The sequence below is a fragment of the Nycticebus coucang genome, chromosome 13, assembly GCF_027406575.1.
Source record: "Nycticebus coucang isolate mNycCou1 chromosome 13, mNycCou1.pri, whole genome shotgun sequence".
Classification (NCBI taxonomy): domain Eukaryota; kingdom Metazoa; phylum Chordata; class Mammalia; order Primates; family Lorisidae; genus Nycticebus; species Nycticebus coucang.
In genome coordinates this window covers 3,040,715-3,067,305 of record NC_069792.1, presented here as the reverse complement: position 1 = coordinate 3,067,305, position 26,591 = coordinate 3,040,715, and the positions used below count along the sequence as shown (strand labels likewise).

The 26,591-nt window shown below is 37.0% G+C and overlaps 1 pseudogene; it reads left to right on the top strand.

The window, feature by feature from the left end:
- Nucleotides 1-18,886: 18,886 nt before the first annotated feature.
- Nucleotides 18,887-19,005, top strand: LOC128564153 (uncharacterized; annotated as a pseudogene).
- The last annotated feature ends 7,586 nt before the right edge of the window (nt 19,006-26,591 follow it).

The window sequence follows — 26,591 nt, the reverse complement described above, 5'->3', positions numbered from 1 at the left end:
TAATGTGGTGAGACACGGGAAGCAAATAGAAAGAACATTAATAATATCTTTCTGGAAGGATATTTGTGGAAAAAAATGAAGAGTTGGCTCTCTGACAAAGAGATAAATATATTCAAAGGACATCAAAAGAACTGTGCATGTGTTCATCATTCATATTTAACGGTTCAAAAAGATTCTTTTCAGGAACTTGGCAGTAAATACAGTCACAGTGGTGAAGTGAAATGCCTTTATAATCCACATATTAATTATTTCAAGTACAGAACTGAATACCAAGACTAGAGGTATGTGGCGGTAGCTTATATCCTGCAGGCAAAACCCTAGTTAAACACTCCTGGGCAAATTCACATTGTAGTAAGTCACAAAACAAGCAAATAGGTATGGGCCTGAGACAAAATATATGTGGTATGAGGACATGACCACTAAATACATCATTCAGTGTCCAATCAGGCAAATATTACAGAAAGCACACCAGGTATATTTATGTTCTACATGAATAAGAAAGTTGATTTAAAATAGTTCAATTGTCACACAATTTGCAGTAACAGGCAAAGTTTGCTAGTGAAAATTAGTGATATCAAATCAGAACATGATGCAAGTTCATTAAGGTTATCAAAACCAGATGCCTCACCTCTGTCACACTGAAAAAGAAAGACGTTTCACTCTAAAAGTCTGTTCCTTGTTGGCATTCTCATTTTTAGCAAGATAGGAACTGTCCTATCATGAAAAATACTGGATGACTGAGAAATATAATTATAGAGAAAGATAACATTTGGATCGACAACTTCAGTTCACATACACTGAATACATTTTAAAATTTTCAAAAGCATACAGACATGTAATGTCACTACTGAGAAAAGCCTGAGTTCCAGAGAGCTGACCACAGTAGCAAAACTGAAGCTTGGATGAAACCTAGAATCTTTGTTTTAAACATTTAGATTTGGTGAGTTTTTCTTTAAATCATCTGTTGCTTATTTATTGGTATGTAACAGCTTATTTGAAATGGTTTGCATTAATAATTCTGCAGTAATTTATCACAGTTTTGAGATTTGGCATTCTGAAGACATGTGTATGCCCATGGATTTGAAGTAAAAATAACTGCGTACTTGCATTTGAGGGTCTGGAACTGACAGGAATTTTTCAGACCAAACATTCAGGAACAGAGCACCCTGACCTTTATGCCCTCAGCTGGAGGGACTGCACTCATTCATTTGTCCATAACATTCATTAACAGTGAAAATGTGTTTCCACTTTCCAAGTCCTGGACAAATAATTCTCAAGACCTTATACCCTTAGACAAAGGACCCACAGGGAGTCTCCACATTTGGGACTTTCCTTCTGCCAGAAGCTGTGGTGCTTTTTACAACTTCCGTATCGCTTTCTGTCTAATAAAATCCTGTCTTACCCACTTGGAATCGAATTGAAAACCAAGAAATGAAGCTAACATCTTACAACCACCTAATCTTTGATAAACCAAACAAGAACATACCTTGGGGGAAAGATTCCCTATTCAATAAATGGTGTTGGGAGAACTGGATGTCTACATGTAAAAGACTGAAATTGGACCCACACCTTTCCCCACTCACAAAAATTGACTCAAGATGGATAAAGGACTTAAATTTAAGGCATAAAACAATAAAAATCCTCCAAGAAAGCATAGGAAAAACACTGGAAGATATTGGCCTGGGGAAAGACTTCATGAAGAAGACTGCCATGGCAATTGCAACAACAACAAAAATAAACAAATGGGACTTCATTAAACTGAAAAGCTTCTATACAGCTAAGGAGACAGTAACCAAAGCAAAGAGACAACCTACACAATGGGAAAGGATATTTGCGTATTTTCAATCAGACAAAAGCTTGATAACTAGGTTCTATAGAGAACTCAAATTAATCCACATGAAAAAAGCCAATAATCCCATATATCAATGGGCAAGAGACATGAATAGAACCTTCTCTAAAGATGACAGACGAATGGCTAACAAACATATGAAAAAATGTTCATCATCTCTATATATTAGAGAATGGCCCACATTATAAAATCTCAAAACTGCAGATGCTGGCGTGGATGTGGAGAGAAGGGAACACTTTTACACTGCTGGTGGGACTGCAAACTAGTACAATCTTTCTGGAAGGAAGTATGGAGAAACCTCAAAGCACTTAAGCTAGACCTCCCATTTGATCCTGCAATCCCGATACTGGGCATCTACCCAGAAGGAAAAAAATCCTTTTATCATAAGGACACTTGTACTAGACTGTTTATTGCAGCTCAATTTACAATCGCCAAAATGTGGAAACAGCCTAAATGCCCACCAACCCAGGAATGGATTAACAAGCGGTGGTATATGTATACCATGGAATACTATTCAGCCATTAAAAAAAATGGAGACTTTACATCCTTCGTGTTAACCTGGATGGAAGTGGAAGACATTATTCTTAGTAAAGCATCACAAGAATGGAGAAGCATGAATCCTATGTACTCAATTTTGATATGAGGACAATTAATGACAATTAAGGTTATGGGGGGAGGAGGAAAAGCAGAAAGAGGGACGGAGGGAGGGGGTTGGGGCCTTGGTGTGTGTCACACTTTATGGGGGCAAGACATGATTGCAAGAGGGATTTTACCTAACAATTGCAATCAGTGTAACCTGGCTTGTTGTGCCCTCAATGAATCCCCAACAATAAAAAAAAAAAAAAAAAAAAATCCTGTCTTACCAACGATCTGTGGTCCATGGGTTCATTCTTTGAATCCCTGAGACCAAAGACCTATTGAAGAAAGAAATTCCAGTACATTGATACATATTGTTTAATTTGTGATATATCAACTTTATAGATCCAAAAAAAACCCCAAAAACAAACTAGGTGAATTCCTTGCTTTCCACTAGGAAAGCTGAAGAACTCAAAAGGACAGACCTGCAAAGCTATTCAGAGTTCACTGGGACACTGGCAGGGGGTCCTTCGTTTAGAAAAGTAGCAACATGTTTAGATTTGAATATGACTAAAAGGGATTTATTTGGTTTAGGAAAATTATAATGTGCAATAGACTAGCAAAGGTTTCTGGTTCCTAGATTTATCAAGAAGATACTTTTATTCTTTGTGTTTGGAAAACATATCCATCTGCATTCAAAATAGCTTCAATTGGTATATAGCTTTTGCCTCAATTGTGGGGATTTAGAATGATTAATTTCTGCATACTTATCTGCATTTTCTAATTTTTCTACAACAACCATTAATTAATGGAGCAATACATTCATTTGGAAAGAAAATAGCTCTCAGACCTCATTTACTAACTTCTCAAAACCCTTGGTTAAGAAAACCTGAACAAAAGAAAAAAATAAAAAGAACCTACCTTCTAGTGGTAGATGAGACTGTTACTAATCTTGTAACCCCTGGGATCCTTTTTCCTATTGACATCACCATGAATATAGAAGGAAAATGAAATAAAACAAAGCATTAGCAGTTGTGTTTCGTTTGTTTATTTCAGTGCATTTGTACAATATATATATTTTTTTTTCTTTTTTTTTTTGCAGTTTTTGGCCAGGGCTGGGTTTGAACCCACCACCTCCCCTATATGGGACTGGCGCCCTATTCCTTAGAGCCACAGGTGCCACCCCCATTTGTACAATTTTTTGAAATACAAATAAAAAGTATGTATAGGTGATGAAAATAATAGTCCAATAAAAGGCTAATAATACCTGTATTGCTTACTTGTTAATTTCATTTTTTCTTTTCTTTTTTGATTTTTACTTTCAAGAACTTTAAAGCTGACCAGCTGTCCTCAGCAGTATCAGTCTGCCCTGCTGTGTGTAATCCTAATTAAAATGGTTCATATGCTTTTAGTATCATGTTACCAGTGCCCCTGGGGTCTCCACGAAACTAACCTCATAGCTTCTCATACTTTCACTCCCCATATTTTTTAAATGTATTTGAATTTCTCTCGTACTTGGTAAGAAGGTTAGAATGTTTCTCAAAGATGAGTGTTTAAAACTCAGTTGTAAAAAAATAAGATTGAGGGACAAATGTTCTCTTAAAGATAATCACTTTTAATTTACCAAAAAGTAAGTTTGGATTAAAAAAATTCTTTTGAGGCACATATTTCAGAAACGTTGTCACTATTTTGTTTGTAAAGAAATATTTCTAAGGCCCTCAAAGGTCTACACACTGAGTTTACCAATATATCTTCTTGCACAACAAAAAGAAAGGAATGTCAGTATTATGTGGGTAGCCTCATGATTAGCATGGGTGACCTCATGATTAAAAAAATAGTAATTAAATTTCATAAGGAAATTTTAAGCTGTGGCACACCTTAGGAAAGCAATTGTCTAAAATAGCATAATAAGATTCAGAACCATGATTTTCCTTGAAGGTCAGAACAAAATGCATCACTTTTTTGTGGATTGCATTCATAATCCAGTGAATTTGTAATTTTTCAAAAGTGACAGAAAAACATTTTTGGAGGTTTTTAAAAGACATGCATAACAAAATGACTACTGTTCTTTGACAGAGTTTTGGGGCATTATATATGATATTTATTCAGAAGTTAATTAAATATATTCCAATAACCACCACAACCCCCCTTAGAAATCTGTCCACAACCATCTTAGATAATCACAATCTGAGGTATTTCATACTATAGTAAGTACAAATACTGGTAACTTTTAAAAATTTAGTCAATTTAGCAGGGTGTGGTAGCTCACACGTATAATCCTAGCACTCTGGGAGGCTGAGGTGGGTGGATTGCTTGAGTTCATGAGTTCAAGACCAGCCTGATCAAAAGTGAGACCCCATCTCTACTAAAAACAGAAAAACTGAGGCAAAAGGATTGCTTGAGCCCAAGTTGGAGGTTGCTGTGAGCTATAATGCCACGGCACTCAACCCAGAGGGACAGCTTGAGACTCTGTCTCAAAAATAAATAAATAAATAAATAAATAAAAAACATTCTACTTAAAATAAATAAATAAAATTTAGTAAATTTTATACTAAAAATGATCTGAGTTTAGGGTAATATATTTTAACTACATTTGTGTTGAGTAAAATTGGTGTTTGGTTACATCCTCAGTGAAAAATGAATACGGAGACATCTTATTGCAAAGAAACAATAAGATTGCCTGCCTCGTCTGAGCATTGGGTAGAACATATCTCATCTACTAGACTCATAACCATGTGTCATCCGTCACATGTGTTTGAATTTAAATCAACTGTATGGTCCTGAACACTAGAGGCTTATATATAAAATAAAAAGATAATGCCAAGATAATGGACTTACGTTTCTGGTAAAATAAATCTCAAAAGATTTCTGGAGTCAGCATTTTCGTGGAAGCCACAGAGGTTTCTCATAAACAAATAGTGCTGAATGAGCTCAAAAGCCGAAGCGCGTAAGAACTGCAGAAACAATGAAGGGCTCGGCATACGGAGGATCGCAGCCCAATGTTTATGAGATATAAACTAAGAATGTTTAAAGCGATCCAAGATATTTAAAAAGAAATACAAAAAGTATGTGAAGGAAAGCGTCTAAGAAAAATACTGGCTGGGTTCTAAAAGAACCAAATTACATTTTTAAGGAAAGAAAAATAGCCATTAAAATGAAAAAAATATTTAAAAAGTTAAATAGATTACACATAGCCAAAGAGAGAATTAGTGAGCTGGACTAATAAGCCAGCCCATAGATCTAAAGAAATTACATAAAATAAAGAACAGATGTGGAGCCTTCTTTTCCTGATTTGAATCCCTTTTATTTTTTTTCTGTGGTCCGATTGGTCTGACTAGGACAGAAAACAAACGGGGGAACACATAGAAAATATAAAAGATGAGTCAGAGGATGGAATGAGAATTCCTCAAATATAATCAAATTGGATTTATAAAAAAGGATATTAGAGGGAATTGAATCAGGCAAATTTTGAAGAGCTGGTTTAGAAATGTCCAGAATTTCTGCTTAATACTTTCCATTGCATCTTTAAGTTATGGGGGCAAGACATGATTGCAAGAGGGACTTTACCTAATAATTGCAATCCAGTGTAACCTGGCTTATTGTACCCTCAATGAATCCCCAACAGTAAAAATTTAAAAAAAAAAAAGATATAAAGTAGAATGAAAATAAATAAATAAATAAATAAATGTCCAGAATTGATGAAAACTCTAAGTTCCAAGAAGGACAAATTAATAATTGTGTAGAGTAAAACCTGAACACCCACCCACGAAGAAAAACAACACCACAAAAAGATAATGAAAACATCTTAAAAGTAGCCAGTGAGGAAAAAAAATCATTTAGCGCAGGAAGAATAATTAAATGGGTAGCAGCCTCACCATGAGCAACAACAGAAGATAGAAGGCAACACGGTTTCTTAGCTCTGCAAAGAGCTAAGAAAAAATTATGCACCCAGAATTTTAACTCAAGTTAAATTATCATTTTACAAAAACTGTAAAGTGTATATATTTTCAAATCAATAAAATGAGAGTTACAGCTATTATCAGACTTTTACTGACGAAAATCCCAGAGCATGTACATGTCTACTGTGAAGAACAGTGAGCCTGAAATAAAGGTCTGAGAGGCAACAGCGACAACAACAAAACTCAAAACCCCAAACAAAACAAAAACAGTGAACAAAGACATTTTGAACACATTATCAAATTTCAGAAAAACAAGGTGAAAATGCAAAGTGGTATAACTGCTCTTGAAAATAGTTTTTATAAAGTGAAAAATATACCTACTTCATGGATGCACGAGAAGCGTTCCCTGGATGGGGGTTTCTCCCAGAGGGCCGGGGGGTTCTCGGCTTCCCCCAGGAGCGAATTCAAGAGCCAGCCACGCTGGAAAGCAAAAGCAGGCTGTGGGAACAGCGGAGAGCAACCAGGATCCCCTCTCCAGTCAGAGCAGCAGCTGTGAATCGCTGGTCACTGTCTTTGTGGCTAATTCTTATATACTAAGCAAGGAGGGAGGGTCTCCTCCCTTTCTCAGCTCTGTAAGGTAGTTTCCTGGTGTTGCCATGGTTACTGCAAACTGTCATAGCACTGATGGGAGTGTTTTGTTTTGTTTTGTTTTAAGCACGGTGCAGATTATAATCAGTGTATAACCAGCTGAACGGTTTGGCAGTGGCTGAGTTCTATTCCATCTCATGGCAGTCGCTTTCAGCCAGTTCTTCCACGTGCTGTTATTTGTTTCCAGAACTATGTAACTTTTGAAACTTAGTGCTGCCCTTTGATCGGTGAAAGCATAGTAAAGCATCACGAGAATGGAGAAGCATGAATCCTAGGTACTCAATTTTGATATGAGGACAATTAATGACAATTAAGGTTATGGGGGAGGAGGAAAAACAGAGAGAGGGAAGGAGGGAGAGGGGTGGGGCCTTGGTGTGTGCCACACCTTCTGGGGGGCAAGACTTGATTGCAAGAGGGACTTTACCTAACAAATGCAATCAGTGTAACCTGGCTTATTGTACCCTCGACGAATCCCCAACAATAAAAAAAAGGAAAGTTGGGGTAGAGCCATACCATTTTCTCTCACAGTAGAAAATAAGAAACTGTTGCTATATATAACATAGATAAACCTCAATTATATTATTTCCGTGAAAGAAATCTATCTCACAAAATTACAAACTGTATAATTTCATATTAAGGACATTCTGGAAGAGGCAAAAAAGAGAACAGATCCTTAGTTTCCAGCTGTCAGGGATGGAGGGAGGATTTGACCACCCAGAATAGTGCAAGGCAAAGCTCTGGATGTTGGAATCACTGTCTCCTGCCAGGGGGGTGTTACATGAGTCTGTTATGTGTTAAAAACTCAGAATTTTACACAAAAATTAATTATAGTGAGTATAAATTTAAATGTATATATATTTTTGAAATACAAAAACGAACAATCTCTACTTTTTCCAGTCGAGCGAAAGAATACATTATTTGGCTTTATCCTTTGATTAGGAAATTCTACCTCACTCAAGTGGAAGTTATTAGTTTAATTTTAGAAGTATACATTTGTGAAAAAACAAGCATCACGTGTATTCAGAACTATCTGAAACCAGTAGATTAACAACTACATGATCACATGACATAAAAACTCCATTAAATTCCAGTTTGGGGGGAAGGGGTTGGGTAAGTTGGTGGGTACATCACATGGATAGATGGCGAACTTCTTGGTTGAAGGGCACAGCTACAATCTGGACTCTAACTATACAAAAGTAAACTATGCAATCTAATCATAGGTACCTTCATATGTGTATTACTCTAAAAAAAAACAACAAAAAAGTATACATTTTAATTCAAAAAAGAAATAGATATAAATCCAGTTAGCAAAAATTAAACACCTTTTTTATAAAAAGAATACAACTATTTGCAAATATTCTTATTCCTTTATCAGGTGATATATATCATACTCTTTTTTTTAAATTAACATGTTTTTCTGAATTTGCATGTTAATTGGTCAATCTAGAAAAGTGAGATTATTTAGATAATTATGTCACTATCTATGAATAAAACATTACACAATATTGACTACGTGAAATAAAAACAACATTCACATTAATAATAATGAATAATTTGGAGAGCTAAAAGCAAAACTAAAATCATGACCAATATTACTTGTAAAACATGAAGACCATAATGATCTTCAAGGGTTGGGTGTCCTATAGATCCTAATATTATTTTTGAGGTGGATGAAGCCTATATAATTCATACATCTCGTGTACGTTGACTGCCACACTAGAAAAAAAAAACAATTTTCCTGGGGGAAAAGGGTTTTCATTAGGTTAAGACAGATCAAGAGACATTTGAGTTATATATACTTCATAAGGCCGTGGGCTGAAAATTTGTGTGAGTTAAATGCAACTCATGTGGCAGTTAATGTGCTTGACCTAATAAATCACTGTGGCTCCACGAAAAATTTCTTTTTTTCTAGTGTGGCAGTCAATGTGTTAATACTGAAATAATCGGTAATATAGTAAAATAAGAGAAAGAAAAGTTTATTTGGAGGGTAGTAATCAGAAATGTCTTTATTTTCAGAAAACATGGTTTTCTTCTTAGGAAATACAATAACCTTTTCACTATTTATTGATTTTGCAATGTAATTTAGCAAGGATGCTCGATATAAAATCCATTTAGGAGAGTGAATTGCCTTCCCATACCAGCAACGAAGTGAGGAAATGTAGTTTTGTAAAAGTACCTTAAAATATAAGTGACCTAGAAGAAAACAAACAACAACAAAAAAAAGGTAGAAGATTTTGTAAAGAAAAGCAAGAATACATCTTTTTTGCTACTGTTAAGGTAGCAGTTCCTCCTAAATTAATCTATAAAGTCAATGCAATTTCAATGAAAATCTTACAGTTTTTTTCATATACTTTATATTTCAGAGATACATGTGGAAATTCCAAGGTCCCCAAATAGTGACAATTGAGGAGAAGTAAATTTAGGCTGTATTTTTAACAGACATAGAAATTCTTTTGACACGTAAGTAATTGAAAGGCAGTGCTACTAAAGAATTGATGGACAGCCCAAAGCTAGAGAGTGGAGAGCTTGGAGGTTGACTAACACATGTTATGGGGAGAGGGACAGTCTGAACCCTCTGTGAGGAAAGAATGAAAGAAAGAATTAAACTAATTAATAAACCATACTGGTGCTATTGATTATTCATATGGAAATAATAAGTTGTATCCTTACCTGAGACATGCAAAGATACTTGGGTTGATGCAAAACCAACCTGTGAAAATAAAATATTAATAATTATATAAAATCCATGTCAATTTTAGAGAAAACTGTAATTTCTCCTACATTACAACAGAGACTTTTATAATCTACAAAAGTCTTTATAAACAACAAAAATAGACATTCCAGAAGCTGGGAAAAGGTATTTGCCATAAAGATTTCCACAGACAATTATAATACAAATATACAAGGAAAAATGCTGCAATTAAAAAAGAAAAGGAAAATGCGTAATTCAGATGGTGATGCTTTTTTCTACAGTTGCGAATGTAAGATAAATAAGCCCATGCAAATCTGATCAATTTTACCAGAAATTAAGAAAATGCAAAGCAATACCAAAATGATATGCAATATAGAAACAATTTATTTAGAAAAAATAAGGTCTGTCAATAACATGTGTAGCAGTTTGGAAAATAGGGATAAAATTCTCTACCAATAGGGGAGTAATTGGTCCAGAAGTTTTGCGGAAAAATCTGCCTAAAAATGTGAAGAGATCCTTATGATGTAACACAAAATTTTTCTCTTTGGCGTGAAATTCCTGTTTATGAGCACAAGGAGATATACACAAATTACCCACGTATAGGAATAAGAATGGATGAATACTGTGTATCGATGAAACTAAATGCTATACAATGGTTAAAATTAATCACCTAGAGTTTTATTTAAAACAATGCAGCAAAAAAACTTGCAGAACAGAATGAAATCAACCAGTTTCGTTATCCACATGGTGCCAGCTCATTTGCTCTCGGTCAGGGCTGGTGTCTCAGAAAGATTCTGGGATACTCCCATATTCCTCATTTTTAAATGGCTGTATTAAGCCATACTTTACAAACCATAAGGTTTATCTGTTTAAGTATGCAATTCAATTTAAAAATTACTAGTGTAATATCTTTGCTTTTGAATAAGTGAATAAAAAAAGACAACTTTTATGTGATTATTCTGTCTTTTATCAATACTTAAAAATTTATCTTTTACCAAAGTTCTCTGGCGTATATTGTGTGTGGATGTTACTGTCTGGTATCGCGAACTCAAACTGAAAAACTTCCCTTAGTCTATTGGAAAGGGAGGTCTGCTAGCAATAATGCTCTGCTTTTGTGTACCTGGGAATGTCTTGATTTCCTCTTCATTTTTGAATAACCTGTACTCTAGAGAATAGGATTCTGGGTTGACCACATGTTTTTTCTTTCAACATCTTGAAGAAGCAACACATTGCCTTCTTCTGTGCACTCTTGCTTCTGAGAGATCAGCTAATGACATTGTTTTTGATTGCCTTCTTGCTGGTGACTCATTTTTTTCTGTTGCTGCTGTTTCAACATTTTTAGTTTTGGCTTTTGACATTTGGAGTATGATGTTTTTGGTTGGGAATGTTTCTGCATTTACATCCTGCTTGTGGTTTATCTTCCTAAATGTGTAGATTAGTGTTTTCAGCACATTTGCAGTTTGTGCCATCATGTTTTGAACGACGTTCTGTCTCTCTTCTTTTGGCACTTCCGTATGCACACGTTGGCAAGCTTAATGTTGTCCAGCTTGGCTCTGAGGTTTTATTAACTTTTCTTCATTATTTTTATCTCTATTTTTCTGATAATGTAACATCTATTATTTTTTTCCAGTTCATTTATTCTTACTCCTAGGAGCTCAAATCTACTGCTGAGCTATCTTAGTAAAATTTTTGTTTTGGTTATTATCCTTGTTAATTTCAGAATTTCCATTTGCTTCTTCTTTCTGATTTCTGTCTCTGCATTGATATTCTTCAGTTGATAAAAACTTGTCCTCATACTTTACTTTTATTCTTTATTCACAGTTCTTGTAGCTCTTTGAAAAACTTGGCTAAATCCAAGTTCTGGGCTCTCTCCAAGATAACCTCTACCACCTGCTTTTCTTTTTCCTCTTTATGGTTTAAATCATTTGAGCCTTTTGCACATCCTATATTTTTATTTCCAAGAGTGACACCATTGTTTCATGAGTGGGAATAAGAGAGGGAGAAACTTGACAGCTCCCAGTCTTCTTATCTTTGTTGTCCCAAAATTGATCTTCTGTTAGACCAGTGCACTATTCCTGGGGTAATCTGGGCCCCAGAATTAGCATCTTTATGTGTTGGGATAAAGGTTCTGCCCTTTGAGTGTCAGCTGGTGAGGAAAGGGAGTCCTCATTCCCTTGCTGCACCTTCTGTACAGAGAGCTGAGGTGTACCACGTTCCTACTGGGTGAAGTACTATTCCCAGACTGGGTCTGTGGGGAGAGGGAGCCCTGTTTCTTGATTGCTTTGTCAGTGTAGAGACCCCATAAAACATGTGGGAGGTGAGTGGAAGCAGACTATGGTTCAGATGAAGCTGACCTTGCTGTTCTTACGGAGACTTGGGAGATGCTTTTGAATAACTGTCTCTCCATTTGATCTATGCCATTAGATAAATCTTCAGGGGCGTTAAGTCTTCATTTATTATACTTTTTACCAGTTCAATCAATATTTTACTGTGAAGAGGATTTGCCTAGCTCCTCCCTCAGCCCTCTGGAAATCACTTATTTATGCTTATCAGCTTATTTTCATTGTAAAGGGCTCAAGATTCCATACACTGTCAGCACTGTAAAGGCAGGGAGCTCAGGAAAGGAAGTGAGAAATAGCACCAGCTGTAAACACCACCCTTCTTCTGAAAAAAAAAAAAAACAAGGCCTCCACCACCATAAATCTATAAATCCTTAGCCAAAATCATGTTCAGAGTGTCTCTAGCTCCAAAACCACAAATTACATTATTATCATTATTATTTTATTTAGTCTTTATGCTTTCTGGTGGAAGTAGCTACTAAGATCTAGGTGTTTGTTACATCAACAAGTAGTGCTTGTTGGGAGGCAATTTTGGAGTGTTAAGCATGGCTGTTATACCTATAATTACAATTTTGATGCAATTAGCACTCCAAAGAAAATTGGAAATACTCATTGCCTCAGAATGAAATAATGATTGCATGAAAACTGGATAATATGTTAATACATACGGGTACACAACTTGATTTAATTTTGGTGAAAAGTAAGTAACTACCTTTTGAATTGGATTGCTAATTCAGCAGTGGTTGTAAACCTACACACTAACAAGAAAGAATCGATGTAATCGTAGATAAAAGCGAAGCTTTCTTGAGTGATGACACGATTACAGTAACATCTGGCTCCTGTTCTCGGTACATAGCACTCACTCTCGTATTTATTTTCCCTTGAGAAGATAGGTTCTATGCAAAGGCCTGACAGTTCTGGGACCCAGATGTTAAGAAGGAGTTTGTAATTTTCTGTAGCACCATCTGGAGCGCCTCTTGTCAGTTACTTTTCTGGCACATAAGGAATTATTTTAATAGCTGGATATTCTCTAGTGATTACTTAACTACTTACAGTGGCTTTGAAGAGAAGATTCTTGGTGTATTTTCTTTACTTTTACATATCATTTACATCATACATATCATAAAAAATTACTTCTTTTCACATATCACAGGTCTATGTTAGAGTCAACCGAATAAAATTTTAAGCAACACTCCTGCCCACTGCAAATCGTAGTCTTTGTGTTATGTATTGACACAGCGCATGTGACGTCTTGGCAGTTCCTTTTTGTCCTAAGCGAGATTAAGTTACCTGACAGCGTATAGAAAGGTAACAGATGTGTACAAAGGTAAGAATAGAGGGTATCTAAGCCTGGTGGTGACGTAAGTGGCTCTTTTCATCACTTTTTCTCTTCTCTCATTAGTAGGGTGGAGCATGAAGCCAGCATAGCTGTGCCTTGAGAGTAAGGAGATGGTCCTAGAGATTCCACACATCCTTTATTTATGGCTGTATCTCTGTACATGGCTGGTTTAAATTTATAAACTGACTTAGTTTTTGATCATTTCAAATGTCTGCTCGTCAATCACTTTCACCAAAGTAGTTGTCAGAAATTTATGTACATCAGACCAAAAATCCCCGAGAGTTTATCTCACAGGGATTGAAGCCACAAAGCTTTCGGGATAGTCGGTAGCTAGGCGAGTCCCTGTGCTTGAATTTGCTAGGCAGGGTGCAGGGAAATAATAAAGATGCACCTAAGCATTCTTTAATTTTTCAGAATTTGCAATTACAGGCACACACCACTTAACAACAGGGATGTGTGCTGAGAAATGCATTGTTAGGCAATTTTGTCATTGTATGATCATAGGATGAACTTGACACAACAGTAGATGGGTCACCCTGCTGCACACCCACACTCCTAGGCCAAGAACCTGGACAGCATGGTGTTGCACTGAATATTGAAAGAAACTGTGATATAGTGGTAAATATAAACATCAAAAAGGTACAGTAAAATACTGTATAAAAGGTAAAAAATGGGCATTAGCATGCACAGGGCTTGCAGAGATGACGGACTTGCTCTGAGGGAGTCAGTGAGTGAGTGGGGAGTGAATGGGAAGGCCTAGGACGTGACTGCAGACTTTATAAGCACGGCACACCCAGGCTACACTAAATTTATAATAATAATATTTTTATTTCATTAATAATGAATTATCTTACTGTAACTTTTGTAACTTGTAAATCTTAACTTTTTTTTTTAACTTCTTGACTCTTCTGTAATAACATTCAGCTCTCAACACACACATACACATTGTACTGCTGTACAAAAAATATGTCCTTTCTTTTTATTTTGCATTTTTTCCAAGGCATTTTTTTTTTTTTTTCAGTTTTTGGCCAGGGCTGGGTTTGAACCCACCACCTCTGGTATATGGGGCTGGCGCCCTACTCCTTTGAGCCAAAGGCACCACCCTATTTTGCATTTTTTATTTTATTTTATTTTTTTTGAGACAGAGCCTCAATCTGTCACCCTGGGTAGAGTGCCGTGGCATCACAGCAACCTCCAACTCCTGGGCTCAAGCGATTCTCCTGCCTCCACCTCCCAAGTAGACACCTGCCACAATGCCCAGCTATTTTTTGGTTGCAGCCATCATTGTTGTTTGGCAGGCCTGGGCTGGATTTAAACCCGCCAGCTCAGGTGCATGTGGCTGGCGCCTAAGCCGCTTGAGCCACAGGCACCAAGCCATGTCTTTTCTTTATATCCTCTTTTTATGAAGTTTTTTATTTTTTCTTTTCTTCTTTTGCCGTTTTTGGCCAGGGCTGGGTTTGAACCCGCCACCTCTGGCATATGGGGCTGGTGCCCTACTCCTTTGAGCCCCAGGCGCCGCCCTGAAGATTTTTATTTTTACCTTTTAGACTTTTTATTAAAAACTAAGACATGGACACAGACATTAGCCTATGCCTACACAGAGTGAGGATTATCTACATCTTGTCCCACTGGAAGGTCTTCAGGGGCGTAACAGCTCCACTGTAATCTTATGGGACTGTTACTGTATGAGTAGTTCATTGTTGACTGAGTCATTGCTATGCAGTGCATGAATGCAGAACGTTGCAAAACTCTTATAAAACAGCTTAATAATCAGTACAACCTTCACTTTGTAGAAAAAGTTGGTATTTATTGTGTATCACCAGCTTAACCTGCACAAATATTTGGGTATGTTTGTGGACATAGCCAGAAAAAAACAGCTTATTTATATTTACAAATGTCAGTTTTTCGTCTCTTAGTGTTATAATTGGACCTGTACAACTCTCTTAGATATAAGAAAAAATTAAACATCACCTGAAGAATTTCACTTGCTAAAAAAAAACTTTTAATAATTAAAAATTATATGAAAAATATCCATTTTGGTCAAGGACACATAAAAGAGTTAGGAGGAACAAATTTCTAGAGCTCTGTTGCACAGCACGGTGAGTACAGTTCACAATGAAGTGCTGTGTTTTTGAAAAATGTAAAGAGAGAATGTTACGTGCTTTCCCAACATCTCAAAGTGCATTTTCTCATTAGCTAGGTTTAAGCATCCCTCAATGTATACGTACTCCAAGATGATTAATATTTGTTCATGCTTTTAAAGCTTATAGTAGACTGGGGTTACTGGGGTTAGTTCCTAATTTACACTCAATTTTATGGTCTAACACATTAAGGTAGAGTGAGGCAATCTGAGTTCAGAATGCACAGTTTTGACAGCTGAAAGTATAAATCATACAACATTAACAGGTATAGCCATTGTGTTAATGGGTTTTAAAAAACATTTTCTGTAACTCGTTAAATCATAGAATGTTTATTGTTGTATATTAAAGTCTATTATAAAGTGATAGTAGATGAGGTGATATAGAATTGAAATAAGGATAGAATCTAGGAACAAAAATACTTCATCTTGTAATGAGAAAAAAGCATCACTGCAATGTAGTGGTGAAAAAATAATGGCCTCTTAAAGATGAAATTGTTAACCCGTTTGATTTAATAATAATTCTTTTTCCTACTTTAATCATTTTTAAAAATCATTTGCACTTTAATTTTAGATTTAGAAATGAAGGGTGAAACAATAAAACCTTTAGACGTGTATATGGAAGACTATTTTTATGACCTTAAGCAGAAAAAGAAAATGCACTAACCACAAAGAAAATGTTGCTGAGTTGCACTTATTTATGCATAAGAACTTCCCATCGAAAGACAAACTTCAACTGAAAAGCCCACAGAGACAGGACACATAATCCTTCATGCAGGTAGAGGTAAGGGGCAGATAGCGATCCAACAGCACACTCACTTTCAGAATACGAAAGAGCTCTAACAAATCAATAAGAAAGAAAAAAGACAATTTGACATAAAACTGGCAAAAGTCTTGAACAGAAACTTTAGATGGGAGGATATCCAAGTTTAAAATTAAGGCCTGAAAATCTTACTTTCCATCAAAGAAGGGCAAATTAGCACCACAGTGCAGCATCCCTGCCCGATCACCAGGCAGGCAAAGAGAAAAACCGCTCTGCACCTGCTGTCAGGTCTCTCTCATTGCCTGACGCTGTCAACCCTGCTGGTGTGAGTGTAAATCAGTGCAGACATGTCAGGAAATGGGCAGTCTCTGTGAAAGCTGGACTGAAGGGTCCTTTCTTACCAATAGTTCCATGCCCACGTATCCAGTAAACTAAAATAAAAACACATATGCACCAAAATACACATCAAAGATTATTATTGCCCAACTATTCATAATAGCCTCAAAATTAAAAAAAAATACAACAAATGTTCTTCAGCATACAGTATATCTATAAATATGTTAATAGAAATAAAATATAATCTATGAAGCCACATACTAAAAAGTGTAAATAATAAACTATAATCTATCAATGAAAATAGAATACTATACAGGGCAGCACCTGTGGCTCAAAGAGTAGGGTTCCAGCCTCATATACCGGGGGTGGCAAGTTCAAGCTCGGCCCCGGCCAAAACTACAAAAAAAAAAAAAAAGAATATTATACATCAATATAAATAAACAGAGAATAATTATACGCAGCAATCTGGATAAACTAATACAATGCTGGGAGAAAGCAGCCAGACACAAAGTGTGCATTCAGGTGGTCTCCCGGTTACAGACAAGATACCTTGCTGAGAATATCTTAGATTAGATTTGCATGTAACTTGGATCCCTGATAACAGCACATACATGGTAATAGTGGTAATGATAATAACAGTACTGTTATGTTTCAGATGTGGTAATGATGATACTAGGATAATCAAAATATTACCTTTGTACTTTACTAATAAGCTATAGGAACTATTGTGCGCTTTCTTTTTTTATTTTATTTATTTATTTTTTTGGCTGGGGCCGGGTTTGAACCTGCCACCTCTGGTGTATGGGGCCCGGGCCCTACTCCTTGAGCCAGAGGTGCCATCCTGGGCTCTTCCTTTTAATTTAAACAGATCATAAAAACAAACTCAAATGAAAAGTTTAGATGGGAGATAGGAGAAAGTTCAAAAGGAATATTAAAGGTTAACCATCAGCTAATGTTGCATCAGTGCTAGGCTAGTAGAAATGGTAAGCTTGTTTTGATCTCGTAACCAAGTAAATAATCATCTATTTATTTTAATGATTAATCCCCTATGCTGCTTAATAATAATCGATGTTTCATTGGCACACTGCCTTTACATGTTTCCTCTATTCTCACTTTATCCTGTTTAATTGCTCCCACAGTCAAGCCCAATGCTTTCCCAGTGAATAATGGCGTCTGCTCTTTCTCTGACACTTAAGCATTTCACTTTTGGTTTCCATTGTAATCATCTTTCTCTTCTCTGCAGGCCACCAAGAATTGCGGTGAACTTTTTGCTTTGGAGAGACCATCATAGGGTAATAGACTCACGAAATCTAATAAAAAATTTAAGGGTACCGAGAATTAGGTTACACTAATTGCATTGGCTAAGTAAAGTCCCTCCTGTAATTGTGTCCCGCCCCCAAGAGGTGTGCCACACACCGTGGCCCCATTCTCCTCCCTCCTCCCCCCTGCCTGCTCCCTGGTTCCCCTATCCCCTACCTTGTATGTGTTTTTATTTGTTTCAAAGTAATATGAGGGCACAAATTTTTAGGTTACATTGTTTTCAATTCTAAGGTAAAGTGCAAGTTGTAGGGAGCCCTTCACCCAGCCGCAGCGCTGGACACCCTCAGCTGTGCTCATGGAGGGAGATCCTGACGATTGCTCTCCCCGTAGGGCCCTTTCTTTCTCCCTCCCCTTCCTAGACTATATTTGTATCTTTTCTTTTGTGTGGGGGCAAGGAGTTGTTTATGCATTGGTTTCATATTAGTATTGAGTACATTGGATTTTTTTTTTTTTCCATTCTTGAGCTACTTTACTAAGAAGAATGTTTCAGCTCCATCCCGGTAAACATAAAAGTTGTAACGTCTCCAACTTTTCTTACAGCTGAATAGTACTCCGTGGTACACATGTGCTATAGTTTGTTAATCTGTTCATGGGTTGGTGGGCATTTGGGTTGGTTCCATGACGTGGCAATTGTGAATTGAGCTGCTATAAACATTCTGGTGGAAGTATCTTTGTGGCAAATTGTTTACATGCATGGAAGAAATTAGTACCCAAATTATTAATTTACTTATTTAGTTATAGATTATCCTTATGGGGAGCTTTGGGAGCTGGTGGTGCTGAAGCCAGGGCTGCATCTGTCTTTAGTGGTAACAGTGACTGGGGAGGAGGCTGCAGGTGTGTTCTGAGGTGCTGGTCATGTTCTCTTTTTACCTTCAAAGTGCATGCAAGTGGATGTTCACTTTTTAAAATATGTATCAAACCGTACACTTGTTGTCTGTTCAATTTTCTACATGTATGTTACAGCAGTTTATTCACAATGTCACTTCAAAAGTATGTTTCCAAGGGCTGTTGGTGGCCATGAGATTTCCCCTGCAAGAGCAATCTGGAGAGCTATGGACAGCTTAGGGCGGCACAATAGCGGCCGCTGCCTCTGCCTTTCCTGTAAGATTTTGGGACCAGGGCTGGAAATAGTCCACTCAAGGCCATGTCGATGAACATATTCGGATCAGCTTCTTGTTTTAGAGCTTTCATGCCCAGCTTTTGTTCTGCAGGTTGCCCCCAAATCTCCTGGAGTGTTGACTACTGAAGAATTTGAAGACATTAGCCTGTTTCTCAAGCTGTGCTTTCGACTAAGATGGATGTTACTGGCTTTCTTCACCTATGACTACAGAGTTGGAAAAGAAATGTGGTGGCAAGAGGCGGGAAAAGAGGCAAGAGGTTATTTTAGGTGGAAACAGTAAGTTCTGTGAGCAAAGTCCTCTGTTTCTGCCAACGCTATCGCAAATACCTGAACTATTAGAAGAACAATAACAAAATCTCTGAAAGTGAAAAAAAAAAAAGCTACTTCAAAGTTATCGGAGACTATTTCTTAAAGATACTTGTAAAGACCTAACTTGAAATTTCTTTTATTCCATCATCTGAAGTCATGACATCGTCTTCGTTCCTGAAGGAAATTTTCCTGGAAGCAGATTCTGGGTTGACAGTACTTTCCTTTATAGCACTTCCTACTGGCCGTGGAGGCTTCAGAGAGAAATCGGATGAGATTCTTACTGTTTAAATGTACAAATAAGGTGTTGTCTCCCTCATTGCCTTCAAAAAATTTGTCTTTAGTTTTAGAAGTTTAAACACGACGTGTCTTGCTGTGGGTGTGTTTGAGTTTATCCCGTTCAGTGTTCACTAAGGTTTACACCTTTTACTCAATTTAGGGAGTTTTCAGCCATTATTTCTTCAAGTACTTCTCCAGACTGGTTCTCCTCTTTCCTTGCAACAGTCTGACAACATGAAGGTTGAAAATTTTGTTAAAGTTTCCTTTGTCTCTGAGGCTCTGTCCATTTCTTTCAGTCTATTTTTTCTATCATTCAGATTGGGTAATTTCAATTATTCTTTGTTTGTCTGTTTGTTTGCTTTTGTTATTTTTTTCCTTAGCAGGCCTGGGCTGGGTTTGAACCCAGCAGCCCTGGTGCATGTGCCTGGCACCCTAACCACTGAGGTACGGGCGCCCAGCCTGGTAATTTCAATTATTCTATCTTCTACTTTACTCTTTCACCTTCTCCCCACTTCTGTCTTTCTGTTGCACACATACATTGAAGCTTTGTTTCAAGTGTTTTATTTTTAAGTTCTAAAATTTCTATTTCGTTTCTCTGTTTCTTTCTTGAGACTTTCCATTTTTATACTTATTTCAAGTATATTTATAATTGCTTTTTAAAGTGTTTTTATAATGGTTGCTTTAAGGTATTAAAGCATTTTAGTTTTTTTTTTTTTTTTTTTTTTTGAGACAGAGCCTCAAGCTGTCACCCAGGGTCGAGTGCTGTGGCATCACAGCTCAAAGCAACCTCCAACTCCTGCGCTCAAGTGATTCTCCTGCCTCCACCTCCCTCCCAAGTAGCTGGGAGTACAGGCACCCACCAGAACACCTAGCTATTTTTTGGTGGGAGCCGTCATTGTTGATTGGCAGGCCTGGGCTGGATTCGAACCCACCGGCTCAGGTGGATGTGGCTGGCCCCTTAGCCGCTTGAGCCACAGGCGTGAGCCACATTTAAGTATTTTTATAATGGTCGCTTTAAGAATCTCCATCATCTTTGTAGCAGCATCTGTGGATGATTTTTTCATTTAAGTTGAGATCCTCCTGGCTTTGGGTGTGGTGAGTGATTTTTCCATTGAAAGTAAAATGTTTGGGTATCAGTTTATGAAGGTCTGGCAGTTATTAAACCTCTGTTTTAGTTGTTTAGCTCAGAGGAATGGGGGTGCCCACTTTATTTGGCAGGCAGAAGCAGAACTCCGTTAAAGACTCCTAAGATTCTCGTAATGACACTGAACCCACCTGGACACTCCAGGATGATCCTCTCATCCCTTGAGTTTAATCACCTCCGCATAGCGCGTTTAAACACATAAAGTAAAATACTTGCATATGACTGAACCTAAGCCATGGACATTTTAAGGGGCCTTTATTCAACTTGCCACACCTCTAGCCAAATCATTGTCAATTTTCATGGTTTTCATTGCCAAAATGTCAAGGTTTTCATTCTCTTTTCTTACCTGAATGTGGGCCACCGTTTCTCCTTTGACTACTGCCATAGAGGCTTACTACTATAGCAAGGATTATCAATTAAAATTCTGGAGGCTTCTTGACAGAGATGGGAATTGAGATACATTTTTAAAAGAATGACATATACCTCTCAGTGTGCACGCGGTGTGCAAAGAGCATTTCAGCCATGAGCGACTGTATACAAACTGGCTCACATTTATTGAGCGTCTACGATGTGGAAGGCCTCGGCACTAATCTCCGCTTGTATTAGTGTACAAAACGTCAAAAAATAAGAAAAGTGCAACCTGTTGAGATGTCTGTAGAGAAACTTACATAGAACATGTACTATGTGTCAGACCTTCAACTGAGAATAGACAAAGTACAGGAAAAATAGTATGCAACACTTGCCTAATTCAGCTTAAATTTAATAAATGGAATGTATCGGGTGGTGCCTGTGGCTCAGTGAGTAGGGTGCCGGCCCCATATGCCGAGGGCGGTGGGTTCGGACCCAGCCCCGGCCAAACTGCAACAGAAAAATAGCCGGGCGTTGTGACGCGCGCCTGTAGTCCCAGCTGCTCGGGAGGCTGAGGCAAGAGAATCGCGTAAGCCCAAGAGTTGGAGGTTGCTGTGAGCCGTGTGACGCCACGGTACTCTACCGAGGGCGGTACAGTGAGACTCTGTCTCTACAAAATAAATAAATAAATAAATAAATAAATAAATAAATAAATGTAATGTTTTATTTGAAATTTGAAATATGATATTATATAAGACAGAATATTGTATCTAAGTCCCCAGAGGATTTGCACAAAATCATCTAGTGATTCAGGAAGATTTTATTTGTTCTGTTAATAGAGGTGGAAAAAGTGGAGAATGTATAGGGTACAATCAGAAAGAACAATTGACAGGTTGCTACAAAATTGGAATGAAAATCAGATACTGGCAGTTTACACAAGTAGACAGGATGGGCAAAATAGCCATCACCAAAACAACTCAGGATATAAGGACAGAGAGGGTAAGAAATGAGGAAAGTTAAAGATAATTTAGGCATTTTGCACTTCCAATTTTGTATAATGTCCTTCCTTAATTTCTCAAAGGTATGATATGTTTTCTTTCACAAGAAACACGGATATATGGAGACAGGCTTGCAGCAGTCAGCAGTGGGTCTTATTTCCATTAATATTACACTGATATGAATTACCACCGTCCTGACCTTTCCCAGAAAGATGTACCTATGTTATGTTTCAGAGTCAAAATATCAACTCCAGTGTCACAGCAAATTTAAAATATCAAAGTTCAAATCAGTTTTCTAGTTACCAGAACACAAATTGTTGAATCATAGCCTACATTCACCTAATGCTCTAGAGACTACAGATAAAATGTGTTGTTAAAAGGAGGGAAATTTGTCTCTGTGTGTGGATTTTATTAAATTGCCATAACCTTCTAAGCCCTTGATAAGTGTGGGTCGTTAATCAACAGGTTCTTGTAATCTGCAGATTGAGTGGGCCATTTTGGGACAATAACCTATGCAGACAATTTTATCACATATCTTAGATATAAAAATCTTTTAAAACTAGACTTTAACATTTTAAATGTGTCTGGCTATTCACTAAATTTAAAAGTGACTCATTCTCACCTGCTGAGACCTGGCAGGTGGATTGTTACGGGAAGTGAACATTCTCAGGGAAACTATAGCAATTTATGTTTCCTCAGCAGGTCACATGCCCTCCACTCACCAAAAATAAATAAATAAATAAAAGAATAGTTGAATGTTAGCAGGGGAAATATATTAATATTTTTCTATTCAAGAGAACAAACTTATAATTTCAGTGCTTTAATAGAGAAAACAACAAAAAACCCAGTTAGACTTCAAGAACAATATAGGATCATTATAAACTATAATATGCTTTGCAAATTTCACACAATGCAGAATTGATTGACAATTAGTTGATTATTATTGCCTGACTTTTAAAAATAATGCTTCAATAAATCACTTACAGGCAGTCCCAGAGTTACAAACATTCGGCTGAAGGGTGGCTCCCACTTAACAATGGAGGCTATTACAGGTACTAGGTAAATGTACCTGTTCCGACTTACATACAAATTCAACTTAAGAAAAAACCTATAGAGCCTATCTCATCCATAACCCAGGGACTGCCTGCAGTAGAGACATCTCATGTTTGTGGATGTTTGAGATGTGGACAGTGCTGAGCAGTTGCTGTTGATGGGAGAATGTCTCTGTTCATGTTTTCTACCCCACAATTTAACGCCTTAATGCCTTTCCCATTAGAGTTTTCTTTGTTTTATCCTAATTTTCAGTACTTAGATACAATATTCTGTCTTATATAATATCATATTTCAATTAAAATAAGGGCTACGTGTGAACACACTGCATCACCAGACCGCCAGAGCCAGTCTGATGATCAAGGCCGGGTGCACAGTGTGGAAATGCCGGGCAAAGTGGGGATTCACTCCTGGGCGGGGCAGAGCAGGATGGAGCGAGACCTGATCCTGCTACTCAGAATGGCGCATAATTCAAAACTCATAAATTGTTTATTTCTGGAATTTTCCATATTTTTGGACCACAGTTGAACAGGGTAACTGAAACCATGGAAAGCAAAACCAGGAATAAAAAAGGATTACCATATTTACAATTACCACCAAAAGGGGCAATATACCTATCAGGGGTAATTTTTACCATAAACAGCATTGCCTACTAACATACACCATTAGATTTTAGGGAACAGAGGCAGGAAATCAACCAAAGGTCAAATTCTTATGAAGAAGGGGCAAAGTTTTATTAAACCTTATGCATAATTTTTTTATTCTATTTATGTTTGATGTGTTACATTATATTAATGGATTTATTAATGTTAAACCCAACTTGTAATGCTAATAAAAGTTTCACTTTGTAATAATATATTACTTTTTATTTATGTTACTTTTAATAAATATTACTTTTATTTCTTGTCAGTCTATTAAGAACAACTGGTTTATAATATTTTTCTTATAATGTTATTGTCAAGTTCTTTATTTCTCTTCTGTTTTCTGAAAGGTATTATTTATCTGTTCTGTGAATTTTTGGTGAAATTCACCAGTGAAACAATCTAAGTTTTGAGGTATATTCCCTATGGAATGTTCATAAGTACAGATTTAATCCTGAAGATCTGAAATTTAAACTTTTCCTTGGATCTATTTTGATTTATTTTTCAATAAATTTATACAATTGATATAATTCTTTCAGTTTATTGACAGAAATGGTTCAATATACATAGGATGTATTGAAATATAATACACCATTTCTGATATTAGTAATTTTTGGTTTAATCTCTTTTTTTCCCTCTTGCTCAGAATTTTGAGACATTTTCTAAATTTGTTAATCTTTTTAAGAATCAACTTGTGGCTTTGTTGATTTACTTTCTTTTCTTATTTTCTATTTAACTGATTTCTGCTCTTTATTTTAAGGCTGAATACTATTCAGGGGTGAGGTTACACCACAAAACGTGGGTCCAGCGTGGAGTCCTGGGCTCCCCATGCTGTTCCTCCTCCGTGTGTGCAGCCACCTTCCCCATGCACCTCCAAACACAGAGGAAGCTGCTCCTTTCTCTTTTTATTATTTCCTTTTCTAAAAACTATGTACAATTGGTCAACAAACACATGAACACGGTTAGTCATGAACAAAATGCATACCAATACCACAATGAAATACCCTTTCATATCCACTAAGATGGTGATAATAAAAAACAAACAGATACAAATCAGCAGATGTCGGGAAGGATATGAAGAAATTAGAACCCTGTACATTGTTAGTGTTACAGCCACTACTGAAAGTTCTCTGGAGCTTCCTCAAGTCTTTAAACACAAAAATGCCATATGACCCACCCATACTCCTAGGTGCATACCTAAAAGAATTAGAAATCAATATTTACATAAATACTTACACACAATTATTCACAGAAGCACTATTCAAAATAACCAAAAGGTGGGACTAAGCCACATGTTTATCAAAGGACATTTGGCATGTGACAAAATGTGGCCTATCCACACAATTAAACATTATTCAGCCTTTAAAAGGAATAAAATCCACTGTATGCCGCAGCATGGATGGACCTGAGATCACCAGGCTAAGTAAAGTGAGCCAAGCGGTCGAAACAGCCGAGACATTGGCAAATCAATTCTAATGTTTACATGTAAAGGTGAGACCTAGACTAGGGAGAACGTGAAACCATGATGCCAAGGCTTCACAAGGCTGACATAACGCAACTGTCTAATGCTGACCAACGAACAACCACACAGGTCAAGGAAACAGAATGTGGAGCCCAGAAACAAACCCACACAAAGACAGTACAGGGAATTTGACTAAGGATTCAACTCACTGGAGAAAAGACAGCTTTCAACCAAATGGTGAATTAAAAAAATACAATGTAAAAAAATACAAACTCTAAACACAGATTTTATGCCTTTTACAAAAATTATCTCAAAATTGATAATAGACCTAAACATAAAATGTGAAACTATACAACTTCTAGAGAAAAATATGGGAGAAAAACTCTTTCACCATAAATTACAGAGGCAGAGCTAAAAACATTTGATAATTGGGACTTTATTAAAATTAAAAATATTTTCTATGCAAAAGACCCAAGAAGAGAATGAAAAGACAAGCCACAGACTGGCAGACAATATTTGTAAAACATGTATCTATTGAAAGCTTCCCCATGACAATATGCAAAGAACTGTCAAGATTCTATATATATATATATATATATATATATTTATTTATTTTTATTTTTATTTTTTTTTTTTTTGAGACAGAGCCTCAGGGTGACGCCCTGGGTAGAGTGCCATTGCATCCCAGCTCACAGCAACCTTCAAATCCTGGACTCAAGAGATTCTCCTGCCTCCGCCTCCCAAGTAGCTGGGACTACAGGCACCTGGCACAACGTCCAGCTATTTTTTGGTTGTAGCCATCATTGTAATTTGGCAGGCCCGGGCTGGATTCAAACCCACCAGCTCAGGTGTATGGCACCATAGCTGCTTGAGCCACAGGCGCCGAGCCAAGATTCAATATTAACAAAGAAACAACTCGATTAGAAATAGTCAAAAGATCTGAACAGACATTTCACCAAAGATATATAGACAGCAAATAAAGCTATGGGGAAGTAATCAACATCATTTGTCATTAGAAGGGTGTAAAGGAAAACAATCCCAGACACGGTTATTATGCCACTATCAGAACAGTTAAAATCCAGAACTCCAACAGCGGTGAATTGGGTCAGGGAAGCAGAGTGGTGGAGACTCGTTCCTCATCAGTGGATGCAAAGTGACACAGTTACTGTGGACAGGTGTTGGAGAGCATCTTACAAAGCCAAACATAAACTCATGAAACAGTAACTAGACTCGAAAGTATTTACTCAATTCATTTGAAAACTTAACGTCTGTCTACACATAATCCTACATGCTTGTGTGTGTGGTAGATTTATTTATAATTGCTCAAAGCTAGAAGCAATGTCTT